We start from the raw sequence: 23,083 nt of genomic DNA, 5'->3' as shown, positions 1-23,083 counted from the left end.
TATCTCAGAATTAATGCCATTAAAGAAAACCTCTTTCTGGCTAGAACCATGACAGCTGACCGGATCCTGCCATTCTCACTGGTTTCTCATCTCAGTGAAAGGCCTGCTGGTAGGCAATTAGTGCAGTTTTGCATCACATCTTTGGCAAAGATGCTCACTTTAAGAACTCCGATCCCACCACTTTCACCTACCTACCTACCATCCCTGCCTAAAAGCCAGCACATCCTGATGGCTTGGGGCTATGCTGTAGGGGCAGGTACAAAGGTCCTGCAAGCTTTTCTTTTGGTGAAGCTGATGGAAAAGGGCAGCAGAGAATGATCCTGCACTTGTAGCACATGATCTGGTTTCCAACTGCTGGGCCAGGAGCTTGGGGAGAAAGGAGCAAGCAGAAGAAGAGAAGGAAATAGGCAAATGTGTGTGGAAATGTGTATCTCATTTAGTTGGAGAACAGTGAAGGATATATAAGACCAGAAATTTCCAAGGGGAGCTTTGATTCAATCATATTTAAAAAAAAAAAAAACAAAAAAAACAAAACACAAAACCAAACATTTTCAAAGAGAGGGCACCAGTGCAGGGAAGTAGCACGAGCCATATCTCTCCATTAATGTAAACAACAAAGCTACTTTTCCATGGGTCCTGTTTAATCTGTGATATAAGTACAACTTATTTTAAACAGAATTGATGTGTCTGTGACTTCACTGTTGTATTGTTAGATGAATGATGAGTTTTCATGTCTTTGGGAGGAAGGATGCCTGGGCTTTATTACTTTGTATAGAGAAGCCTTCTGCAGATGAGCAAAAAGCTTTTGTTCCCTCAAAGAGATAGTAGGCAATCTGTGCCCAAGATATCTTGATAGCAGTATCAAGTGCCACAATCTCCTGAAATGAAACTTGAAGGTCTGGATGGAATGGAGCTGAAACACAAAGTCTAACAAATGTCTGTACCGAATAGGATTGTGTGATCTCTTCTATGAAGAAGAAATTGGTCTTATCCTTCAATTACAGACACAGGTGCTAAAACCCATTTTGTGTTTGGTGCAGTTATGTTTTACTCTTGGGGATTTTGTTCAGTGGAGTCTTACACTGGATTTCTAGAAGACTAACAAGGGGGTCTTGCTATAGGGTATTTTGAGATCTATTGAATCTGAAAACTACTTAGTTGGGTGATACTATGGGAATTGAGACTGAGGAGAAACTTATATATGTACCTGTATATTAAAAAATCAATTCTTACTTGCAAGGTCCTACTCAAGAAGTTGGTGGAAAGGGGTATATATTTAAAAACAGAACAATCTGTTACAGAGAATTAGAATTGTACTGAATCTGTCAGTGGGTGTCTAGAGGTTTCCTTAGCTGATGATATTTGTAATACCCCAAAACAAGCGAGAGAATAACACGACTGCTTGGAAAATCAATACTGAATTGTATGTGCTTGAATAAGATTTCATGTTCCTACTTTTGCACCTGCCTTCAGGCCTACTGGTCTTGTCTCATTCCCATCTTCCAGGTAGCTGTTAAGATGAGGAGGGAGCCAGTTCATCTATCTGCATCTGTTTCTCTTCTGACAGAGCAGAGCAGCTGCTGAACTAACTGCTATAAAACACATATTGGGTGTGTTCAGTATGGGACATTTTAGAAGAAGAATCTGTTTAGCTTTGTTACTGTTTTTTTCCTTTTGTGAAACTGCCTGGATCCATTCTTCTATGCATGGGAGCTGCTTCAAACCCTCCTAGTAGAGGAGCATTGTGTTATTTGGCTTCCCCTTGCTATGCATTTTTTAAAATATTTCTTTTTCCCAATATTGCCACAACATGCTATAGTAGGCTGTGCTGTCTTACAATCCGGTCCATGTTGAAATGCAAACCCATTGCAACACAGCCCACCTCACAAATACTGTCATAGCTTTTTAAAAGTTGCCCTCCTTTTCTGTTGGCGTTGAGAATTTTATTAAATGAGTATTTATTTTCCAAATTCCCCATGGGCAAAAGAAGGTGGAAAACAGATACCTATGTCTAATTATAACCTTGTATTTCACGTTAATCTCTCTTAATTTTCTTTCATCCTACCTGCAGCATGCATTCTCTCATTCATAATTGCCACTAGATAATTTGAAGTCATTTGCTTACTCAGGGCTTTATGCCACACACTCATGAATTGTGGCAGATGAATCGTTCACGAGAAATAAAATGAGAAGCTGTGTAGGTTTCTCTTTCCCTCCTCATCCTGAAGTTATTGAGCAAATTGTTGGTATTAATTTTAAAATTACTGTACTTCTTGCTTAGGGAACAGTAAAGTGTTCAGAAGAATTCTGCAATAGACTCAAGACTGACTTCTTCAGGAGAGATGTTTCATGCTATGGCTGCCAAAATACCTGTTGTGGGAATTTTATTTTTTCTCAAGGGAGAAAGGATTGCTCAAATAGCTCAGTCTAAGTCGGTGGAGAACTTGAGACTTATGGCACTTTCTCCTGTATGGATGCTGTAGCTGAACTTAGTCATAAGCACAAGGATGTTGCTTTTTAATCTGCACCCATCTCCATTGGTATTGCTTTGCTCTGCACTAGTTAAATATTTTGTTTATTAGCTGTATTTGAAAATACTATTTCTCCTCGTGGATGAAGCTGTAATAATAATAATAATAAAATCTGCCCCAAGTGGGAACCCTGGGGGGGAGCGATTGGGAGGAATGAAAAAAAATTTCAAAATTTTCAAGGCTAGCTGGTATAGTAAATATGCTCTAGCTTCTATTATCTAAGTGTATGGCTTGATTATGGTGATATTATTAGTGGCAGTTATCCTAAAAGGAGGTATGATTTCTTTTTTAGCTTGCTGTCATGTTTCCATCTTCCTTGAAGCTCCCTCTCTTTATGGAGTTAAGCCACAGAGATCCTCGTTCATTAGATATAGAAAAACAAAAGGGGAAATGAACCTTCTATTGGCCATGTCTTGGGAAAGGCCTGTCCCAGTTTCCAAACAGACTGAGGTCCTTGTGTAGTTTTCTTTCTTTTGGTTTTCTTTGGCCATGCAGCTCACTGAGTTGGGCAGGGAATTGCTGTTACTGTCAAGGAAATGTGTTTAAACAAAAGCAAGCCCAAGGCTTCTTGTGCATCGAGTGGGAATATTCTCACTGCCTTCTCTTGCAGTTCAGTCACCAATGGCTCAGCCTCACTTTCCCTTTCTTTTCATTAAGGATCAACATGCACAAGGTTTTACTCATTTAGGCCCTTAGTTACCATAATGTCTTTGACCTCCTTTCCTTTGCGTTTCAGTGAGAATTGAAACTCTTGCTACTACAGGGAGAATGGTCCTACATAGCACTGTAACTCAAATGTTGAGTTGTGTATTTTCTGCAAGGCAAATGTCATCTCACTGGGTTAACCTGTCGGACACATACTGATCTCTTACTTTGTATTCACTTCCTTTGGTCAAGAAGTATGCAAAATCTTGGTCTCCTACACTGGTAAATGTATTCTCCTATTCACATTTCTTCCAATCCATTTTATGCAGCCTTATTTTTTTTGGCCAAAGTCTTTCATATGCCAAGTCATTTATCTTATAAAACAGCTACTTAGTTGCAACTTCGGTGTTAAGAATTTACAGTGTGATAGAGCTGGGGAGGAAGTGGCTGAAAATCAAACATTATCAAGCAAAAGCACATGCCACTTCTTGTGTATCTTATTCTGCGATTCTTTGAAGTTTAATCTTTTCAAAAGAAAAGCCTTTCAGCTACTTTGTGGCAACAACTAGGGCTTGTAACTTTTGACTGCACAGCGCTCCTGGCTCATAAACTGATCTCATCCTTTCCTGACAATTAATACTAAAGCGAATTTAAGTTGGATCTGCTACTGCCACTGCATCAGCTGTTTTGAATGGTTTGCCTACCTTGGTCTCCCACACTAATGCTCTCTGCACCTTTTCAAAATGCTGCTAAAAAGCCTGACCTCCTTTAAGGCCCCAGCAGCCAGCGAGCTATCTACCAGCTTCCTTTCGTGTGTGGATTTGGCAACGCATCCTCTTTGCAGAGCTGTAGAGGACTTGCAAAAGAAAGAGGGTAAATGAGCACTGGGCCCTGCATATGGAGATGGGGGTATCAGCTTAGTAGTGCCATAAGTCTTTGAAGCCACCCTTCACCTTCTGCTTTTTAGACGTCACTGAGTTATGGTGCAGTTCTGTGCAGGGGCAGAGCAGCTCCTGTGTACTCCGACCAGAGCCTGCCATGGCCTCGTCCTTCCTTCTCACTGCCTGGGCTGTGACCTCATCTCTTCATCCCTTTCCTGTGTTGTGTGTGCACCCATGATTAGGCATGCAGAGATGCTCTTGTAGCGGCTGTCTGGGTTTGTCTCTTTTTATGCAAGCAAAATGCATTCATAGGCTGACTCCAAGTTGCCGGTTTATCTGAAAAGTATTACTTTGACTATTGGGTTAAAAGGGGAAATACTTTTATACTATAGGAAGGCTTTTTGTTTCCTTTTCTAAATGTGGGCTGGTAAACTATGAATATAATGTTTTGTGGTTTGTTCTGTGGTCAAAGGAGTAATTATATTAATGTTTTAAATTTTTTTCTGCTTCCTTTAGCTCCATGTTGTATAGTAATTCTTCCTGCATTGGGTTATAAGAGAGTTACATTAATACAAGGAGTTCTGAAATAGTTGGTACAGAGACTCATGGAGTCACGACTAAGAGCTTGTGATGAGAAGCGTTGTCATAGATAACAAGTTATATGTGTCAGAGCATCATGCATTCTGTTTTCAAAAGTTCAGTATTCACAACCAGGGCCAAATTTTCAAAAGGGGAACATTCTGAAAGTAAAGCCTGAAATTAGGGGCAGTTAGTCAAATGCAGTGGTTACCTATCATATTGCATTTCAGAAATCCTGTGAGCTTATTTTAGTTGCCCTAATGGTGTGTTTGCTTAAAGATATCTGGCCTTTTGTGAACTGACTGTATGCGTTTCCTGAGGATGTTACTAAACTCATGCATGTGAGTGGCAGAACTGTTTCTATTAAAATTAACATTTTTCAAGGAAAATAATTAAAAACCAAAATAATAGAGGACATTAGAGAGCACAGAAACCAGCCGTAGCAGGTTAGAGCAAAGGTCTATCAAGATGTATGTCCTCTATTCTGCAGTGGCCAGCAGAAGGCCTGGGGAGCTTTGTTAAACAATGCAAGTGAATGATGATGTTGCTCCAGAAGACCTTCCAGCTTTCTAGCAGTCTTGAACTCAAAGTTTTCCTGAGCCCAAGATGGTGACCTCACAAGCAAAATGAAAATTTATTGCTGCTTTGAAAACCCTTGTACAGCGCAATGACATGTCTTCACAATTAGGCTCTTGCAACAATGTAATTCAGCAGTAAATGCAGGGGCAATTTGACTGTTTTTAGTTGTTAATTTGGTCCTTCCTAAAGGAAAATGCCTGCTAGCTTTGCTTCCTTAAAGGTTTCAGGATTAGCTGTCTAGAAGTCATCACAGAGATGCTTTAGGGGAAGATCTAGGGTCATAGGTTTTCATTTAGAATGACAGTTGGAAGTGAGCAATCCTCTGTATATTATTATACTCTTTTATCCTAAGACGTAATCTTTTGTTCAATTTTTTTAATATCACATGTCTAACACAACCATGTTCACTTCACCTGCCCTTTGGCCTTGCCCATATCCATCTCTATCAGGGCACTGCTTTTAAACAGGTGGCTTAACCCATGTGCTTTTCCTTTCTAAAGGAGGATTTTACCCTTCATATCTGTCAAAGTTAGCCTTCAAATAAATGTGGTTTCTTGTTGTGCAAAGGTGTAAAATTTTTGCTGCACACATAGAATTTTATATAGTACTTTCAGCACATTCTCAGTGCTGAAACTTGGATATGTGTTTTCTTTGCGTGTTAGATTTCATCAGTGAAAAGCCTTCATTCTTAGCCATTGAAGAAGGCAAGAGGTGTGCCCATGTGCTCACATGTAAGCTGCTTGATCCCAGCTGGTATGTGTAGTCCTAATATCCCATAAAGCTGACAAGTTGCTCATGGTTTGAGCATGCTCTGCTGCAGATCTTCAGATATCCGGAACATGTACTGTGTTTGCCTATGGGGGCTAATGAAATAGTATGCTGGGAAAGTCCCTGGTTTATTAAGCTTTAAACAATAAGTCCACCTTAGCTGTTAATTGGAATCTAAATTCAGGCGTTAACCTCTTTGACTGAAAGTACATGCTGAGTAATTGCAGGAAAGGGGCCAGCTTCAGGCACAGCAGTAATTACTGAATTAGTAGAAAAGTTCAAGAAGAGCTTCAAATTTCATATCATTGCTAAAGTTTCTGAGGAACAGTTAATCCTGAAGTGATTGGCCTCCACACACCTGTATATATTTTAGGAAATGCCACTTAAATTTCAAAGAAACCTCTGCATGAATAATTCTAGAACCAGGTGTCAATATTTCTTAAAATGCTGCTTTGTTTCCCAGTGCAGACAACTGATCAGCAGCCACAAATTTCAATGGTGATGAAATGGGGAAGAAGCTTTTTTTTTTTGCTTTTTTTTTTTTTTTTTTTTTTCCCTGGGCAGCATTTCTTGTTCATTATCTCTGCTCTCTTTTCCAATGTAAGTGGAATCTTCTCCTGCTTGTAGTAGTGTGTCTCGTCTGCTACTTTTCAAATATGCCTTCATCCCCCTCCTTGCCCAGAATTATTCATACTATTTGCTACACTGATCATTTGTTATTAAAAACAATGTAAATAAGTCTATATTCTTTCCTCTCGGTGCCACTATCACAGATGAGTCACAAAAATGCATTTCACGTGCTCTGCCTCAGATTTCAAGGTGTCAGGCTATTAACGTGATATTTTGTTCTGGACAACAGCTGTAGATACAAAGCTGTGTCTATTTACAAGTTAGAACCTTTTCCTCCTAAGAAGAATTGTTCCTTTGTCAGCAGATGTTGTGATAAAAAAGTGATAGACTTCAATAATTTCAGTTCCACTAAAACCTGAGAGTGAATGTCTGTGATGGGAGCATTGACAACGCTGAAGTGTACAGCAGGACTCTTCTGGGTTTCATGATCTGGTACAGTTGCAGATATAGAAAATGACCGGAGTTGCCATTCTGAAACTGCAAAATGTGTATTGTGAGTGCTTGATATCATGGATATTCTCTTGGAACAATTCTCTGAGATAAATTTGTAAATGTAGAAGCTTTCTATTAAATTTTCAGTAGGTACAAGACCACTATTGAACAAATCTTTCCATTAATACTTCTTGACAATGTTCTTTGGAGGGAAAAAGAAACAGTTCTGAACAGTTTCTTCTAATTTATCTCATATCTAAATGACATGCTCTGTTGTTAGAGGGGAAAAATATCTGATCTGCAAAATGGAAGAATTGGTATATCATGGCAAGTGCCTGTGCATACCGCATAGGTTGAGCATGTGATGAATGTGTCAAAGCATATACAAGAAAAATATGGATGTGAAATTCAGCAGGGTTATATTTTATGATAAAAATGCTATACTATAATCTTTTCCTAATATTCCGTTCTATATGTATTGCTTCTGAATGTGCTACACCACCCCTCTGAGCAGTTTGTTCGAATACTCTGTAAGCCTCACAGTAAAGAAGCTTTTTCTTGTGTTCATATGGAACTTCTTGTGTTCTATTTTATGCCTGTTGTACTTTGTCCCGTTGCTGGCACCACTGAAAAGAACCTGGCCTCATGTCCCGTACTTCAGCAGTTGATGAGAAGGCTGAGGAGGGATCTCATCAATGCTTTTCTCCAGGCTGAGCAGCTCCAGATCTCTCAGCCTTTCTTCATATCATAGATGCTCTAAGCCCTGCATCTCCACTAGACTCTTTAGAAATTCTGTCTTTCTTGAACTGAGGAGCCCAAAATTGGACACAGTGCTCCAGACATAGCCTCACTGGAGCAGAGGGGAAGGATCACCTGCCTTGACCTCTTGGCCATACTCTTCTAATATACCCTGGCCCCCAGTACCAACACTTGAGAGACACAGCTAGCTATAGGCTTTGAATGTGAAATCATTCTCAGTCATTAAAATTTTCATGAATTTGAATTGAACATTTGAATAAGTCACACTTGTCCTTTTTTATTGTATCCAATACAAAAATCCGAGTCCTGTGGGATATTTGTTTTGCATGTACCTGACATATTAATCAAGAGAAAGAAAGCTGTACACTAATTAAATGCCCTGCTCAGAATGACTGATCCAAACTTTACTTTCAGGTTTTTTGGTTTTTTTTTGAATGGGTCTATAAACGTTTCAAGTGCAGCTGTTCAGTTCACCCTGCAACAAGCATTTGTAATGGTGCTGATAGGAGATGATGACTTTATGAGGTTTATTCAGTAATGGCTATATACGACATTTTTAATGGTTGTTATTCTACTTATCCTATATACTGTATGAGGCCTTGAAATGAATTAAAAGAATAGGATTAAGGAGGAAAAAAAAAAAAGAGTTGATATCATTTACGTATAACTCCCAGAGATGTCTTCATGAGACTTCCAAAAGATAGTTCTTTAGTTGCTGTGTAAAATGGTGAAATTTTCTCAAATCAAACCTTCCTATTGTTTAGGAGCAGCAGTGCCCTTGATCACTTCTTGTCTGTGCTGGGAGACCTGGATGACAGTCTCAGAAACATCACAGGGTAATATTCAGGTTGCCTGCTGTGGAGAGCTAGACTGCTCTTGCTGTTGCTGTCATTCATACCATTCAGGGATGGCTGGACCATGCCTTCGTAAATGACTAACATAGGGAGATGTCAATAATGTCTCTAAAAGGCAGCCTGCCTAAGTTGGGCTCTGAAACTATTTAGTTTCGTGGACTTACTAAGGACCAGTCTACTTTGTACCAATGAGGTCTATTGATATTTGTAGTGGGTGGTCTGTATGCAAGCCCTGGTTGGCTCTGATGTGAGGTTTGCTGTAATGATTTTGTCCAACTTTGCTGACTCTCCAATGACTCAAGATTTACTGATTCTTCATGTTCTGTTTAAAGGAGGGACAAAAAAGAAAGGGGGGGGAGGCAAAATGGGAAATGGAAAAGGGGGAAGTCCATAGGGTAATTTTAAGGACAATCACTCTATGCCTGTTTATTTTATCTTTTCTTAAACCTTTCTGACATGTACTGATGTCTATAATGTAAGTGCCCTAAAGGTGTGTGGGCTGTCATATTCTTTAGTGGTGTTTGCTTTAGGAACTTGGCTGTCTGAAAGCTTTAATATCTAAGAAGAGTTCCATGTTCTGGCAAGATGCAGCTTGCAGGGTTTGGGAGGAAAAACAAGACGAGCAATGCAGACTCTAGTCTCCTTTTAAGCTGTTGGAGGTAAAAGCATAGGAGTTCAGGCACTTAGATGTCCAGACCGAATGTAAGGAGATAAGTGATTGTATCTGTAATACCTCAGTGTGCAGGCTGGTTCATTCAACCAATTAATAAGCCTCTGCCCTGAGCATAAAGCAAAGCCTGTTTGGAAAGGTTAATGTCAGGCTCCCAGACAGCTCAGTTAAAGTTACCTTTTTACACTTTGCAGGAGCTCCCTGAGAATTTTGTCACAAAGTCTGCTTAGCGAAGCAGAGCAAAATAATACAGTAATAACACTTGGTATTTTGTAAAAAGCCATTGGAGGATCTCCAAGCATTTTGCACGAATTAGTAAAGGCAGCTCAGCTGACTCTGTTGACAGGTAAAGCAAGATTATGTTCTTCAGTAAGAGGAAGGAATTTTTTCTTTTTACTTTTATTTTTTAAAAATTAAATTGTTCTGTTCTTTGTAAAAGTATTTCAATCTATTTGTGGTCTGTGAGGTCTCAAATTCTCCCAAGACCACAGCAGGGAAAATATCAGTGAAGAGTTTAAAGAGAGAACCTCTTCTGAGGTGCGCAGGAGTGAAAGGCAAAAGTGCTGTTGGCTTAGCAGGATTTAGACAGTGCTTCTCATGCAGCTGAAACTAAAAATTTTCTCAGGATCAAGTCCCATTTCAGCTGATGGTAATTGGAATTCTGACATTTGTTTTGGTGGAGACAGTACTTGTCCACCTATAGAAGCTTTGCTAAGAACAGAAAACTCTTGATAGTGGGGAAGATCTGTGGAGAGATTAGCTTTGACTGTTTTTCATGACACTTTCTCCTTTTTTTTTTTCTTTTAACAAAAGTACAACCCCCCCCTTTTTAAAGATTTTTTTTTTTCTTTTTCCTTGCAGTAGAACTCCACTTTCAAAATCTCCCACAGTTCTTTGCAGAGGTTTGTGTCTGTCTTGCAAACACAAACACTCTTGTTGTGAAAGTAATTTTTTTTTTATCTGACATGATCAAGATAAGGTTAAAAGAACACGAAGTAGTCAAGGAAACTCACTCCCACATCTTCCTTATGCTATTTATTTGAGGAAGGTTTGCAATGGAATGAATGGTGTTATTTAACAAGTCATAATAACTTTAATTTGTTTAGCAGTTGGATAAAAAGAAAATTAATTACACAAGTACCTTCAAAGGGAGAATTTCTACATAGTAAATCTTCAGCCGTGAAACAACCACCTGCCATAGCAGTTAGTACACCTGAGCTATGCATTTGAGCACTCCTAATCCTTTCCAGTGTGAAGTAAAAAGGACTTATGCTGTTGTTTTTCAGCTGTTCAGTGTTAGTAAATTGTGAGTGTGATAGCCATTTGACTAGTGAATATGTATTGCATATGAAAAAGTGCCTTGCTTAGCAGATAGCAATCAGGGAGCATGCAGCTATCACACATGTTGTACTTAGCACTGAGCTGCAGGGCTGGCTTCCCACTGCCATAGCTGTATGTGCCTCAGGACATAGGATAAAAGGTTAACAGTATTAAAAAAAAAAAAAAAAAAAAGTGTCTCCAGATTGAGAATAAGAGGCCTACTTCTCCCTTAACAACAAATACATGGAAAAAGATCACAGAATTCTCTTTCTGCCTATAAATCTGCCCCTGAGGCTTGAGGCTCATACGTTTCACTTGTTCTTTTAGGTCTGAAACAGATCCAATGTCACTCAAGGCTAGGGATGGGGAAACCTTGCTCTGAGGAAATAGCTGAATAAGAGCCCCTCTTCCTAAAGCTTTCTTGCTTAAACAGCAAAATTAAATAAATCCAGTTAGGTCACAATGTTGAGGAGGAAGGTGTGGACTGGAAGATGCCTGTGGGCTGGGCTTGGTGGTGAGGGGCAGCCATGTTGCTGCTGCCGAGTGTGAGTCTCAGCAGAGCAGCAGCCCTTACCCAAAGCAGCCCCTCTGACAGGAAACTTGCATGTTTTGGGTCAGTCCTAGCAGTTGTGTAGTAAGGAAGTTCTTGTGACAAGGATTCCTTGGCAGCAGGGCAGAAATCTTTCTGTGAGGGTGAGGAGGGGTCGAGAGAGGCCTGCTCTGAGATGGACCTCCTGTGAGGAGCCCCCCCTCCTGTGGTGCCAGATCTACCTCTAGGCCTCAATCCCTATTTCATCTTCAGGATGGTGAAATGAAATCCCTAAGCTTCAGTCTGCTGTAGATTTCTTTCCAGACAGTCTTGCTAGCTGTTTTTTCTGCATGTTTTTTGCTTCTGATAGAGCTCACCTGCTGTGTGGTGCTGAGAAGTCTGCTCACATGGAAGAGGTTTGTTTTCATTCTACTTGTCCTTACAGGATTTATGGAGGTTTGGTTCTCATCAAACTAATAGCCTTCATCTTTTCAGTATAGATATTTAAAAACATCTGGTCCTAAATGCTTTATGTTATTATCTGTAAAATAAATGACAGGTTTGGGAACCTCCTTTCAACCCTGAAGCAAGCAACAACAACAAAAATAAAATACAGTGCTACCCTCTATTGAGGAGCCCTGCTCCTTAGGGTGCCTAAAAATTACTCTCTTCTGGGTAAGAAGCTGTTTCCCAAAAACTTGGTGGCAAGTTTGCAAGGACAGCCTGGTTCTGACCAAAGCTTTGGTGGCCTCTTCTGAAGCAGAGGTCCTGAAATGCTAGGCACAGAGCTGTCCCTTCTCTAGGCTGCTAGCAACCTGAAACTGGTATAATCATGGCTTTAAAACAGGAACAACAAACAAACAAGCAGAAAACCTGAATATTACACCACAGTCCTGCCCAGGAAGCTCAGAATTGTTCTGTTGTTTCATGGTTCATGCCAAGCCAGAGACATGGTTGCATACATATCTCATTGAATAACGCCTAACAGTGAAATATTTGATTCTACTTTGAGAATTAAAAGATTCTTGAAAACAAGGCATTTAAACACACAAAACAGCATTAGATATTTAGCAGGAGTCCATTTAGATAAGCCAATGTTTGACAAGGACCTTTTTGTTGATATTTATGCTGAGGAATATAAAGGTGAAAAGATAGTTGTGATCCAACATCAGTGAGAGAAAATATACTTGATGTTATTGCTAGTTTGAATTGCTTTCCATTCCAGTTATTTGAATCCCTGGCTTGTTTTGTTTTCATGTAACTGAATTTAATGTTTTAGGGTTTAAAATAGAAATTTTAATGAGGTTTCTTAAGATTTTAGGACTTCAGGTTTCATGCAGACACTTGTTTTGTCTGAATCCAAAGGAATTTAAATTACAGGAGCTGATAGTTAGATTTACCTGTGATGTTGTTTATGGCTATATGCAACTGTTTGTGTGTGATCTTCTAACTTCACTTAAAAAGTATAGTAAGTGCTTCACCACATAGTGATTTTTGAATTGAGCCTCAATGTTTCAGCCAAGTTATTGGGATATAGCTGTGGGACATCCATTCAACTCTTGCATATATCCATTCAACAGTTGTATTATAACAGAAGACGGAGTGTATGTAGGCATATCTATGTGGAGAATATGTGTCTGTGTTGACTCCTAAGTTATGCAGTTTGTGGCTGTGTAATCTATGGCTATTATCCTACATATGGTATCTTAGATATTTCTGTAAGAAAGGAGAGTGTCAAAATTCATCTTTCTTATGAAAGGTCAGTCTAATTTACAGAGTAATGGAGAAGAGGAGCCAGAGGGGGATTCTGCAACCCATTTCCTCTATGTGAATTCCCACTAGAATTTTCTTTAATGTTTTGATGGCTTAAAATAAATTAATTAAAAATCCACTCACCCAAAATGGGAGAGAAAACAAAACAAAAAAAATAAGACCCCTCCCCAAAACCAAATAAACAAGACAACAACAAAAAAACAACCCAGACCAAACCCCACGCTACTCTGAATTTTCTCTTCATTTTTTTAATCCCTTGTCATCTCCAGACTGGTATGTAAAATGTCTATACAGATATCTGAGTGCAGGTGTATTCAGATGGGTTTGGAATAAGCAAACAAGATCACCCATGCCTGAACACTGACACTGTCTAAACTCTTACATGTCTATATTGTAGGAATTTACTTCTACCTTTCTTCTCTGATTGAAGTCCCTTGAGCAAATAGAGCCTCCAGTGCATATAACCTCTACTGTATCAAGTCTGCAGAGTGTAGCCTATTAAAATAAGATTAAATAGTTAGGTGGGATGGTCCTTTTACGATCTCCTTAATAAGGAAGAAACCTATGCCTAAGGCTCTGAGCTCTACCTGTGAGAGAGAGCGTGCCTTAAATCATTGCTTTACTGTGTAACTTCTTTGCGGCTCAATGGCTTGCAAGGATGGGCCTCTAACAGAGCTGTTAAACGGGCTCAGCTACAAGAGTTGTTGCAAGTGTGCACCTGTCTAGTAACAGCAAGTTAAAAGATAGGTGCTTGAATAAATCAGTCAACAGGTTTTATGAAAGACTTGGGAGGAGAAGAGAGGACAGCAGAAAGTAGCTGTAATGCTAATCAAAAATGAAGGATGTTCTGAAAGCATGTGAGAACAGGCAAATGTTAGCAGGTGTTGCAAATGTCCAGGCTTAGAAGCAGAGTTTGAACCACAATGGGTAAAACTATTTTGACATAGGTTAAACAGTAGTAAAGATGCTAGTTTAGCCATGTAATCTCAGAGAAGGAAATTCTCGTTTAGGAATGGATAGGAACGCCTTAGACTGTGAAGTCTTGGTTTCTTTAATAGAGAATCTTCTACCTAGCTTGGACACCCTGAACTACTTACACTGTGTGTGCACTTGATTGTTCCTTCTTTGAATGGTTTATTTTTCTTTTTTTTTTTTCTTGTTGGAAAATCCAGGTATTCAGCTACCTCTCACAGCACCTCTATTAATGTAAGCTTTCTTAGTGACCATTTCCATTGTATTTCAGATCATCAGGAGCAGTTTCCAAGGAGACTACCTCCTTGTGGGTTGAATCTTCAGCAGGTGCATATTAGCTCATTTCCAGCGAAGTCTGCAGGGTGAGTTGTTCAAGTTTGTTTATGGTATTAAGCTCATGAATCAAACTGTTAGCTCTAACACGAAGCGGGGGGGAGGAGGGAGGAAAAAGTTTAATCTTCTTTGACTCTTCTTGAGGGCAACACTGATGATCAGTCTGTGGCTTCAAAATAAATAAGCTTATTTGAGCTACAAAATGTAAAAGCCTGTTTGGATACTATGCATTGTATTTCACCATGAACTTGAGATTTTTTTAAGGAAACAGCAAGTTCTAGAAAACAATATATTCACATGTGATTTCTGGAAGTCTTAATTTTCAAAGCATTAGGAGATCAGCCTGCAGCTCTTAGGGTTGCTTTGTGTAAGATTGGGAACATCAGGATTCTGATGAAATTTTGCAGCTCTTACCTCCTTTGGCACTTTTCTCTGTGTTGGTGATTCAGGTGGCAATTGTGAAGTAAAGTACACTTATCTTTTCCACTCCAAGCTTGAAGTTAGCATTTGCTACAAATCATTTCTGTGTCTCCCTCAGCAGGTCCCATCCTGGAACTAATTTATTTCCTGTTCAGTGTGTGTGTTCTCAGGGGAGGTGCATATAGATTTTTTATTTTAATTATCAGTATACTGGGGTAGGTTTGTCTGCATATAACATTAGAAATAGAAGAAATGCTGTAGGCAATTTATGTCACATTAATTTATAGCTTGGATACGATTTGGATAACTATATGAATTACTTTACCGGTGGACTTGACCTTCACATATGGTGGTAAATTGTGTGAAAAAGAGAACACCAATAATGTATTTAAGGAGGGGGAGGAATTTGAATCTGAATGGTCTTGATTTTGTAATAAATCAGCCACAGAATAAACATGTCTCTTCTCTCACACCGCACATATGGAACAATGATTAGAACCAGCACATCAAAAAGATCACAGGAGTAAACAAAACTATTTATGACATTTTTCTTTTTTTGAAATTTATGAGCATGTTTATAATGCTAACTTCATAATCTCCTTTAATGCACGTAAGTCTAGTATATGTTTTAATAGTAAGAAATATGGATGTATTCCAGCTTCACCCTTCCTAAATATATTTTGGGGCTATTTCTCTAAATAGCTGTGACTTAATGAAAGGTATGGAATTATACATGCCTCTTAGGGTGTTATGTTTCTAAGGATATCGCGTGCATACTTTTATTCTGGGAGGTCTCCTGGACCACACCCTCTTCTGACAGTTGCATCCAGCAATATGGTAATGTTGCAAAATATTGTTCAAGGGCAAACAGTTCTTATGAGTGAGCAGTTCTACCCTTTCTGTGCCTCTCAATTTTCTCTTCCAACTTCTTGACCCAGGATGACTTTGGCATGAGTTCCATAGCTTTACTGACTTGAGCTTGAAAAGCATCGAAGTCAGACGTGTCACTGCTATTGTTTTCATATGCAGTTTATCATGGCATCAAATATGCAAAGGAAGCTGTAAAAAGCAAGACTTTAAAAAGAAGGAGGGAAAAGAGGTGCAAAAGTGAAAACCTAATTCTAAAATTAGGTCCTTTTATTTTTTTAGGTCGATATAGGTGAGCTTTCATCTAGGTTTGAATCAATTCTGATCTATGGTGTGGTGAAGTGCTCTTGAAAGTTTCTAGTTCAGAGTAAATTTGTAGAAGCAGATAACCTAGCAATGTTTAGAATATGTTGCTAGGTGTGATGAGTTGAGCTGAGAGAAAACATGGATTGCCTTTCAGTTCTTAATTAAATTTTTAACTAGAATCTCAGATAGTTTCTCACTGAATCTAGACATACAGGGCTAGAAATGGAAAACTTCCTGGTTTTTGTTTTAAACTAGAACCAAAATCATAGAGGTTGGAGTAGATTGTCCAAAAATCTTAAAGCAAAGTCAGTTTTGATTCATGAGTAATTAAAATCTCTCAAGCATCTAACCCACTCAGGTACTCTGATTCATTTGGCTCGGTAGGGAACTGCATGCCTATCTCGACTCTTGCATATTAGCACGGCTTTCCCTCACCCCCATGCTATTAACTAACTGTTGAGCATCACTGCAAATTCATATTATGGTGTGACAATTTCCTACTGTATTTGGGTAAATGTTGTAGAAAACATAATGCTGTAGCTCTGTTTAGTCAGACTCTGTACAGATGTAAGGTTAGTCATGGATCAGACTTCGTTTTCATCTCTCCTTCTGCTTCATTGCCCACATATGGGGTTTTGAGCATGAATTATTAATAATTGAATCATTTTAAATGCTGGAGATGCACCAGTTGTTGTCAGATTTAAAATTTGTTCCTTTTAATTACATAGTTACCATTTAATGCACAACATGGATCCAAGGAGTTTTAATTGTTAAAGAACATTTTTTCACCTCTCCTGATTGGTGTGAGATAGATCCTGAGTACAGAGAAATCTCTTTGTTAAACTCACTGAATTTTCTTGTCAGTGCTAAATTAACAGTATGTAAGAAATGACCATGAATAAACATTTTTAAGGATGTCTGCTTTTTAATCTGTGCATTCCTGTGCTGCTGCTAATATTAGGAGACTAAAGCTTCCAATTGTCTTACCTGGTAACCGTAGATATTTTTGGAAACAAAATAAACAAATGAGGATTAACGATTTTGTATGGATGAAAAGCTGAAGTCACTTTGGAGATGCTGTTTCTTCTGTCTATTGCTTTCCTTTGAGTGGTTGTTGCTGATGGTAATATTCCATCAGGAACCCTGGAAAAAATGTACATTCTCTTGTAGTCGGGTAGGCTTAACAAAATGGATTTTGGGATATTCTAATCACACATCACACTTAATTTGATCTTGCTCTACGAGATGGTTTAGGCCTACTCCTCATGTAGATCTTTGATCAAGGAGATGCAGTTTGGAGAATATCGCCTGGAGATTTTCCACTGGAACTTCATGTAAAATTAAGCAAAGATTTAAAGTAGATCTGTAGATAAATGTAGCTACAAAGTAATGTTCAGATTTCAGCAGAATTGAGTACCTACAGGGTTTCCCTTCCTAAGAATTACAGAAATAGAAAAGGTTTCTTCTGCAGTTTTTTTTTCCACAACATCTGGATGCTCTTATTTTTTCTGATCAATTTATGGTTACTTCCATAGAACAGCCTGAAGGAAGATGAAAATGCATGAGCATGTAAGAATTTCTTAAAAGCAACATCTAAGTCTGCAATGAGGAATGCTATAAATAGGTGGTGTTTTTTTTATGTTATTTTCCTTTGTTTACTCACAGTGCAAAACATTGTCTGTGTCTCTCCCTGTGACCCTCAACCACTTTCTTAGGCTACAAATAAATAAGTGGAGGACAACCAGAATCTGGCAATCCAACAAGTTGCATTTATGAGGGACAGTTTTCTATTGAGAAGAGTAGGCATTTGAACAAGTGATGCACTTGGCTTGCATTCACCCAAGGGTAAATATGCAATTATGGGTGGTAGTTAATGTTTAGAAAATGCGTTTTGTCATCACAGCCTTTTAAAGTCAGATCCATTTAATTTTCTGCAAGAGGAACCTGCTGATGTATTTGTAGCCATAGGGAAGTGCTTCTGTTCAGGTAAAAGGATGGAAATAATTGCAGAAATTCCTGTACTGTTGCAGAGAGGAAATGTTTTCCATCTGAACAGATCTGCCTTGCACTCAATAGTGCAGGTTCAGGTTTTAGAGTTAGGAATTAAGTTAGAACCACTATCATCTTTCAAATGAATGAACCTTTGTAGAACCGTTAATGATCTGAGTTATTTTACCTGGTTAGTATCTGTTGTTAGAATGTGACTTTGGACCTCGACTGGACAACGCATGATGGTAGTGAGGTTAAATGATGATTGGACTGGTTCATCTGCAGTTAGACTCAGTGCTTTTCTATCCCAGAATGTTATAACACAAAAAGCACTTTAAAAAGTGTTAGAAACCAAAATATTTAGGTTTTAGATTGTGAAAACAGGGATGTTACTTAGATTGGTACACGGAATTCTCTTTTATTAAAAAAAAAAAAAAAAAAAAAAAAGGAAAAAAGGGGGGGGTACAAAATCCATCTGGGAACAAAAATCCTTGCTAAGATGAGAAATCAATGTGTTTTTAGAGCAGTGCCCTTCAGTTTTGAGAGCAAAAGCTGATGTAATTCTGTGGAACCTGCCATAGTGCACAGGAGAAGGACTGTTCACACCAGACACTTTGTAGAATTTTTTCTGTCTTCCTTTTTATTCCTATTTTTTTTCTAATGATTTGTTGAAACTGGAGGAATCATTTTAGCTTTACATAGTATAACTTAACAGAACTGTTCCATTGGGACTTCTCATGGGTATAAGATAATTAATCTATTTCAATACTGCAAATGATCTCATTTTTTCATTCACCTTGCCCCAGTAAAATATTAACTACTCATCATTTACATAGCTAAAATAAGTTCCTGAATACCAAAAGTCAATGCATGTTATGAAATCTGAATTTCTTACATTTTCTTTTGGAGTTGGTTCCCCAAGGCTGTATATAACGTTATTTGTCATCTTTGTTAAAGGAGATATTTAAATATCAAAGTAATACCATCTAAACTCATTTAACGTAAGAATCTAGTCCTGTCACTTCAACTTCATGCTGCTGAAGTCCTGAGATACTCCAGGTGTGGCTGGAATCAGGCCCTCTGGCCTTAGTTGGCCATGTGCAAAAGGATTTCAGTAGGTGGAGGTTTGTAACCCTGGTTGTGCAGCCTGTTGAGTTTTCCTGGCCGGAAGAAACCTGTCTGGAATTCTAGTAAGAAAAGAATTTTTCACAACTTTTGATGCTTAACTGATTTAAACTTTGAGATTGAAACCTGATAAACTTTGCAACCTGTTGCAGCTTGGAGATTTTATTGCTTCTTGCTGCTTTCATTCACCATATGGTCTGCTATTCACCAACTCTGCCCTAATGAGAATTATTCTTGCAGGTAATTTTCTAATGATTGTCTTGGGATAAACAAATTTTTCATACTTGTTTTGCTAATGTATTCAAGTAGGTTCACAGGGGAAAAGATTAATCATCTAAAAAGCAAGCCGGTGTCTTTCATTATGCTAACGGATCCAAACATGATCAGAGCAAAGCCACTCGTTGCTATGACAGCAGATACCTTTTTCTCCCTCTGTGAGGCAAATGGCAGCTCCCAAGCTGATTGGCTGAAATGAGCTTAGCCGGGTGGCCAACCATAGGGAGTTAATTTCATCAGAAAGAGAAAATGGTGGGAAATCCTGCCGTGATCTTACAGAGGAATTTTCATTAGAAGCCAACAGTCAGGGGTTCTCTTTCATTATAATTAATATGTTCCATCTAATAAAATAATTTAGGAGAGGCAGACAATAGAATTAGCCTATCTATTATTTTGTATATCCACATAAACTTTAATCTGTTTTCCACTAAGACCTACGCTTAAAGTGAAGCAACCTTTATTTTCCCCATAATACCTCTATTAGTGAGGACTGTCATCATGTGCCTGTTTATATAATTGGAGATAAGCAATACAAAAGGGCTGACTTACAGGTATTTGCTGGAAACGCTTATGCTGTATGGTAGTAATGGATGCAGTCATCTTAAAATGAAAACATTCTTTTGGTTTATGGTGGTAATTCACACTGGATTTTCTCACTTTGTTGATAGCAATGAGGCACTGAGGTTTAAAATTCACTAATGTGAAAAGACCAGCTTGCATGACTTTTTACTTCCTCTGAGGCTTTTTAGGTGTGGCCATCTCATCCAGTCCTGCAGGTGGGATTACCATGAAGAAGTTGGACTTGGTCACTTCTGTGCAACTTGTGAAACATAATAAATCACAAGTCAAAACAACAACAACAACAACAACCCACTAAAACCAAACACCAAGAAACCCACAAAACTGGTCAGAATCTTATTAAGAGCTGTAAATTACTTACTAATGGTTCTGTATGAGTCACTATAGAACAGGATACATGTTGAGCTGTTCACTGGCTGTCGAAGGCTTGTTTTTCTTTTTTTTCTTCCCCTACTAATTGTTCTTAACTGGCAGGTGTTGAGAGGTTAAGTTTATGGGACTTAGTTTTGTAAGGACCAAAGAAAGCACATGGTATCTCAAAGGAGACTTCCATCTTCTGAATCTGGACTTTTGTTTGTGGTTGCATTATAACTTATTTTGTAAGGTCATTTGGGAAGGTAGGGAAGAAGTAAAAAAAATAGTTATAAATACTTTTATTGACTCCTGTTCATGTTTTAGGAGAAAATGTAGGAGAAGATGTAAAATGATAAAATAATTAATCTCACTGAATATCTAGTAGATTACAACTGTTTTCTTGGTTTCTCCTACATGTCAAACCATCTTAACGAACCTCTGACATCAAAATAAGGTAATGGGAGAACTGTACCTTGAGGCACTGACTTTTTAAAAATATGAAGCATGACCCTAAAGGCACTGAAATCAGTGATTTCTGGTGGTTACATATATTACTTACGCTAATGGTTTCAGAAATCTGTCTTATCCTCTCCAATTGTCAATATGTATTTGTGGGATGACAAAAAAATTAAATCTGGAATTGAGTTATGTTCAAAAATGCTTTAAAATGCAAAGGTCAGATAGTAAACTATTAGTTCCTAGAAATGTTTTGCTTCCCCTTTACATAAAGGAGAAAATATTCATATAGGACGAAAGCAGAGACAGTGGAAAGCTTAATTACTCACCTAAAACCACAGTGATTTAGTTGCACACATGAGATTACAACTCAGGAGTTTCTGGCCCTTTGCCCAGGTTCTCACAGTGTCATGGAGCTCTTAGTTTACATGTTATTGTACCAGGGCGCTTTCAAGATCTGATTTTCTGCACTCTGTGTACGTACACATGCACAAGCACTGATGGGGTGAAACTTGCATGTGATTTCTATTTAACCCCACTAATTACATATGCAAATCCACAGCTGACAGACTGTTTGCCTTCATCATGTGCAGTTGTGGTAACTTGGTATGCAAATTGACCCTGCAACTGTAACCTAACTTTTTGCATCCCCAGACTCCTGGGAATACTATTCTTGGCTTTGCTTCTCAGATTGGCGTAGCAGAACTAGTTTACCCAATTTGGAGGCAGTAACGTGCTATCTGAAGAAAGACATACTTGTCTAGCAACTGAACACTGTCCTTCTCTGTGTGGTACTAACTCTGGTCAGGTGTTATAGGAGAACAAACTTAAGACTCAGCGTTCAATGTCTTCCCTTGAGATATCAAATCTTAACTGCAAGTTCATTGCAAGACTGCTTGTGAGTCATGTAAGCATCTGCTGGGTGTCCTGACATGGCAACAATTACTAGCCAGAATATCTACCTGCAAACCATGAACGCTGTGGTGCTTTTTTATATAAAGCCTGTGCTCCATACTTGAATTTTGCAGGGAGCCCCCTAACCTGGAGCCAGGTGAGCAGGTTCTTTGCAAGTTGTTTTGTGAATCTAGTGTTGCATCTTCACAGATCTCAACTTTGTTAACCTTGCAAAGAGGGCTGTTAGGCAAAGGTAACTGCTTCTTTAAAATTGGTGTGTCTCCTTCTTTAAAAGGTGGTGTTCTCAGGTACGTTAAACCTTCCTGAAAATGGCAAGTGTAACCATTGCCCTTAACTTACATTAGGAGTAAGAGACAGTTATCTTGTGTTTCCACTTGAAACAAAGGTGAACGCTCAGGAATTCCAGCCCTTTCCCAAAGAGGCCCCAGTGGGCCATTGCTTTGGGAAGAGCTAGGGAAACACTCAGCTCCAGGCAAATGATGCGTGTTTTGATGGGGAAGCCAGCTTAAATTTCTACCCACTATGCTGCAAACGAAACAGCAAACTGTGGTACAGAGGAACAAATGAGTGTGGGCAGGGAAATAGAAGGAAGGGATTTTTCCTGGTTTCCCTCAGCTGCTTGTTGGGGGCTGTCTGCCCTCTCTGGTGGGATGTGCGCTTCTTCCCACATCAGCAGGAGTGTCTTCATGGCAGTTCATGGCACAAATTCTGTTGTAATTCATCTCAGAATTTTATAGTTATTTGGGACTGAGTTTTTGGTTCAACCCATGAGTTGAATACCTGATTGTTATGTGTGGATCAGGAAGTTGGATGCAAATTTTTACAAAGGTAATGAGCACTTCGTGTATTTGATTTAAGGTCTGCCTTAATGCAGTGCAGGTGGGGGTTTATTTACTAAAAGGTCATGTAAAAATTTTCGTAGACATTTAATTAACATTTATGCAACTTTTTGTTTGCTTTTTAGAAATGCACCTCAAAACCAGGAACTTTTAAATAATACGTTTCCAAGGCAATACTGTATTATTTTCATTTTCTCTGAAAAAGGCAATAGGATGAATTTTGTGAAAAGAATGAAAGTAAGAGCTGCAAGTTTTTTTATTTAAATGAAATATTTCACTAGCCTGTTCTCTAATTTTCAGCTGAAATCTCAAGAAATATCTCTTGAATAGTAGATCAACAGAGTAAACTAACAATGGCAGATAAGTTGTTTCAGAATGAGCATTTTTCTATATGGGAAATTAAAACCTTAGTTTCTGAGGTGAGCAGGAACTTGTACTGTGTTCATCAATTAGAGTTTTACATACTTGAAATCTCCAGAGAGGTGATCTCCTATGCAAATTTCAATAGAAAAGATATCTAAAAATAAAGACGTAATCTTTATTTTATGAATCTTTTCTCGTGAAAAGCATTAATGTGATGTGAAAGCAAGAGTGGAGAGATCTTATTCTGCTGTCTGTAATGGTCCTATTAAACGACTGCATGATTAAATTGATAGGACTTGGCTTAAAAATTCCAGCACCAGTTTTGATGCTGTGCTTTTC

The 23,083-nt window shown here is 38.6% G+C and overlaps 1 long non-coding RNA gene across 3 annotated transcripts in view; it reads left to right on the top strand.

Moving 5' to 3' along the window:
* The window catches only part of LOC116217057 (uncharacterized), a 112,910-nt gene that overhangs the window by 17,112 nt on the left and 72,715 nt on the right, over positions 1–23,083 (top strand). For all 3 annotated transcript variants that reach the window (XR_014885385.1, XR_014885383.1, XR_014885384.1), the window contains exon 2: positions 14,194–14,284. This is a non-coding gene — a long non-coding RNA (uncharacterized LOC116217057). The remainder of the gene's footprint in view (positions 1–14,193; positions 14,285–23,083) is intronic.

The sequence above is a fragment of the Meleagris gallopavo genome, chromosome 11, assembly GCF_905368555.1.
Source record: "Meleagris gallopavo chromosome 11, MGAL_WU_HG_1.1, whole genome shotgun sequence".
Taxonomy (NCBI): domain Eukaryota; kingdom Metazoa; phylum Chordata; class Aves; order Galliformes; family Phasianidae; genus Meleagris; species Meleagris gallopavo.
This window is presented reverse-complemented; position numbering and strand designations above follow the sequence as displayed.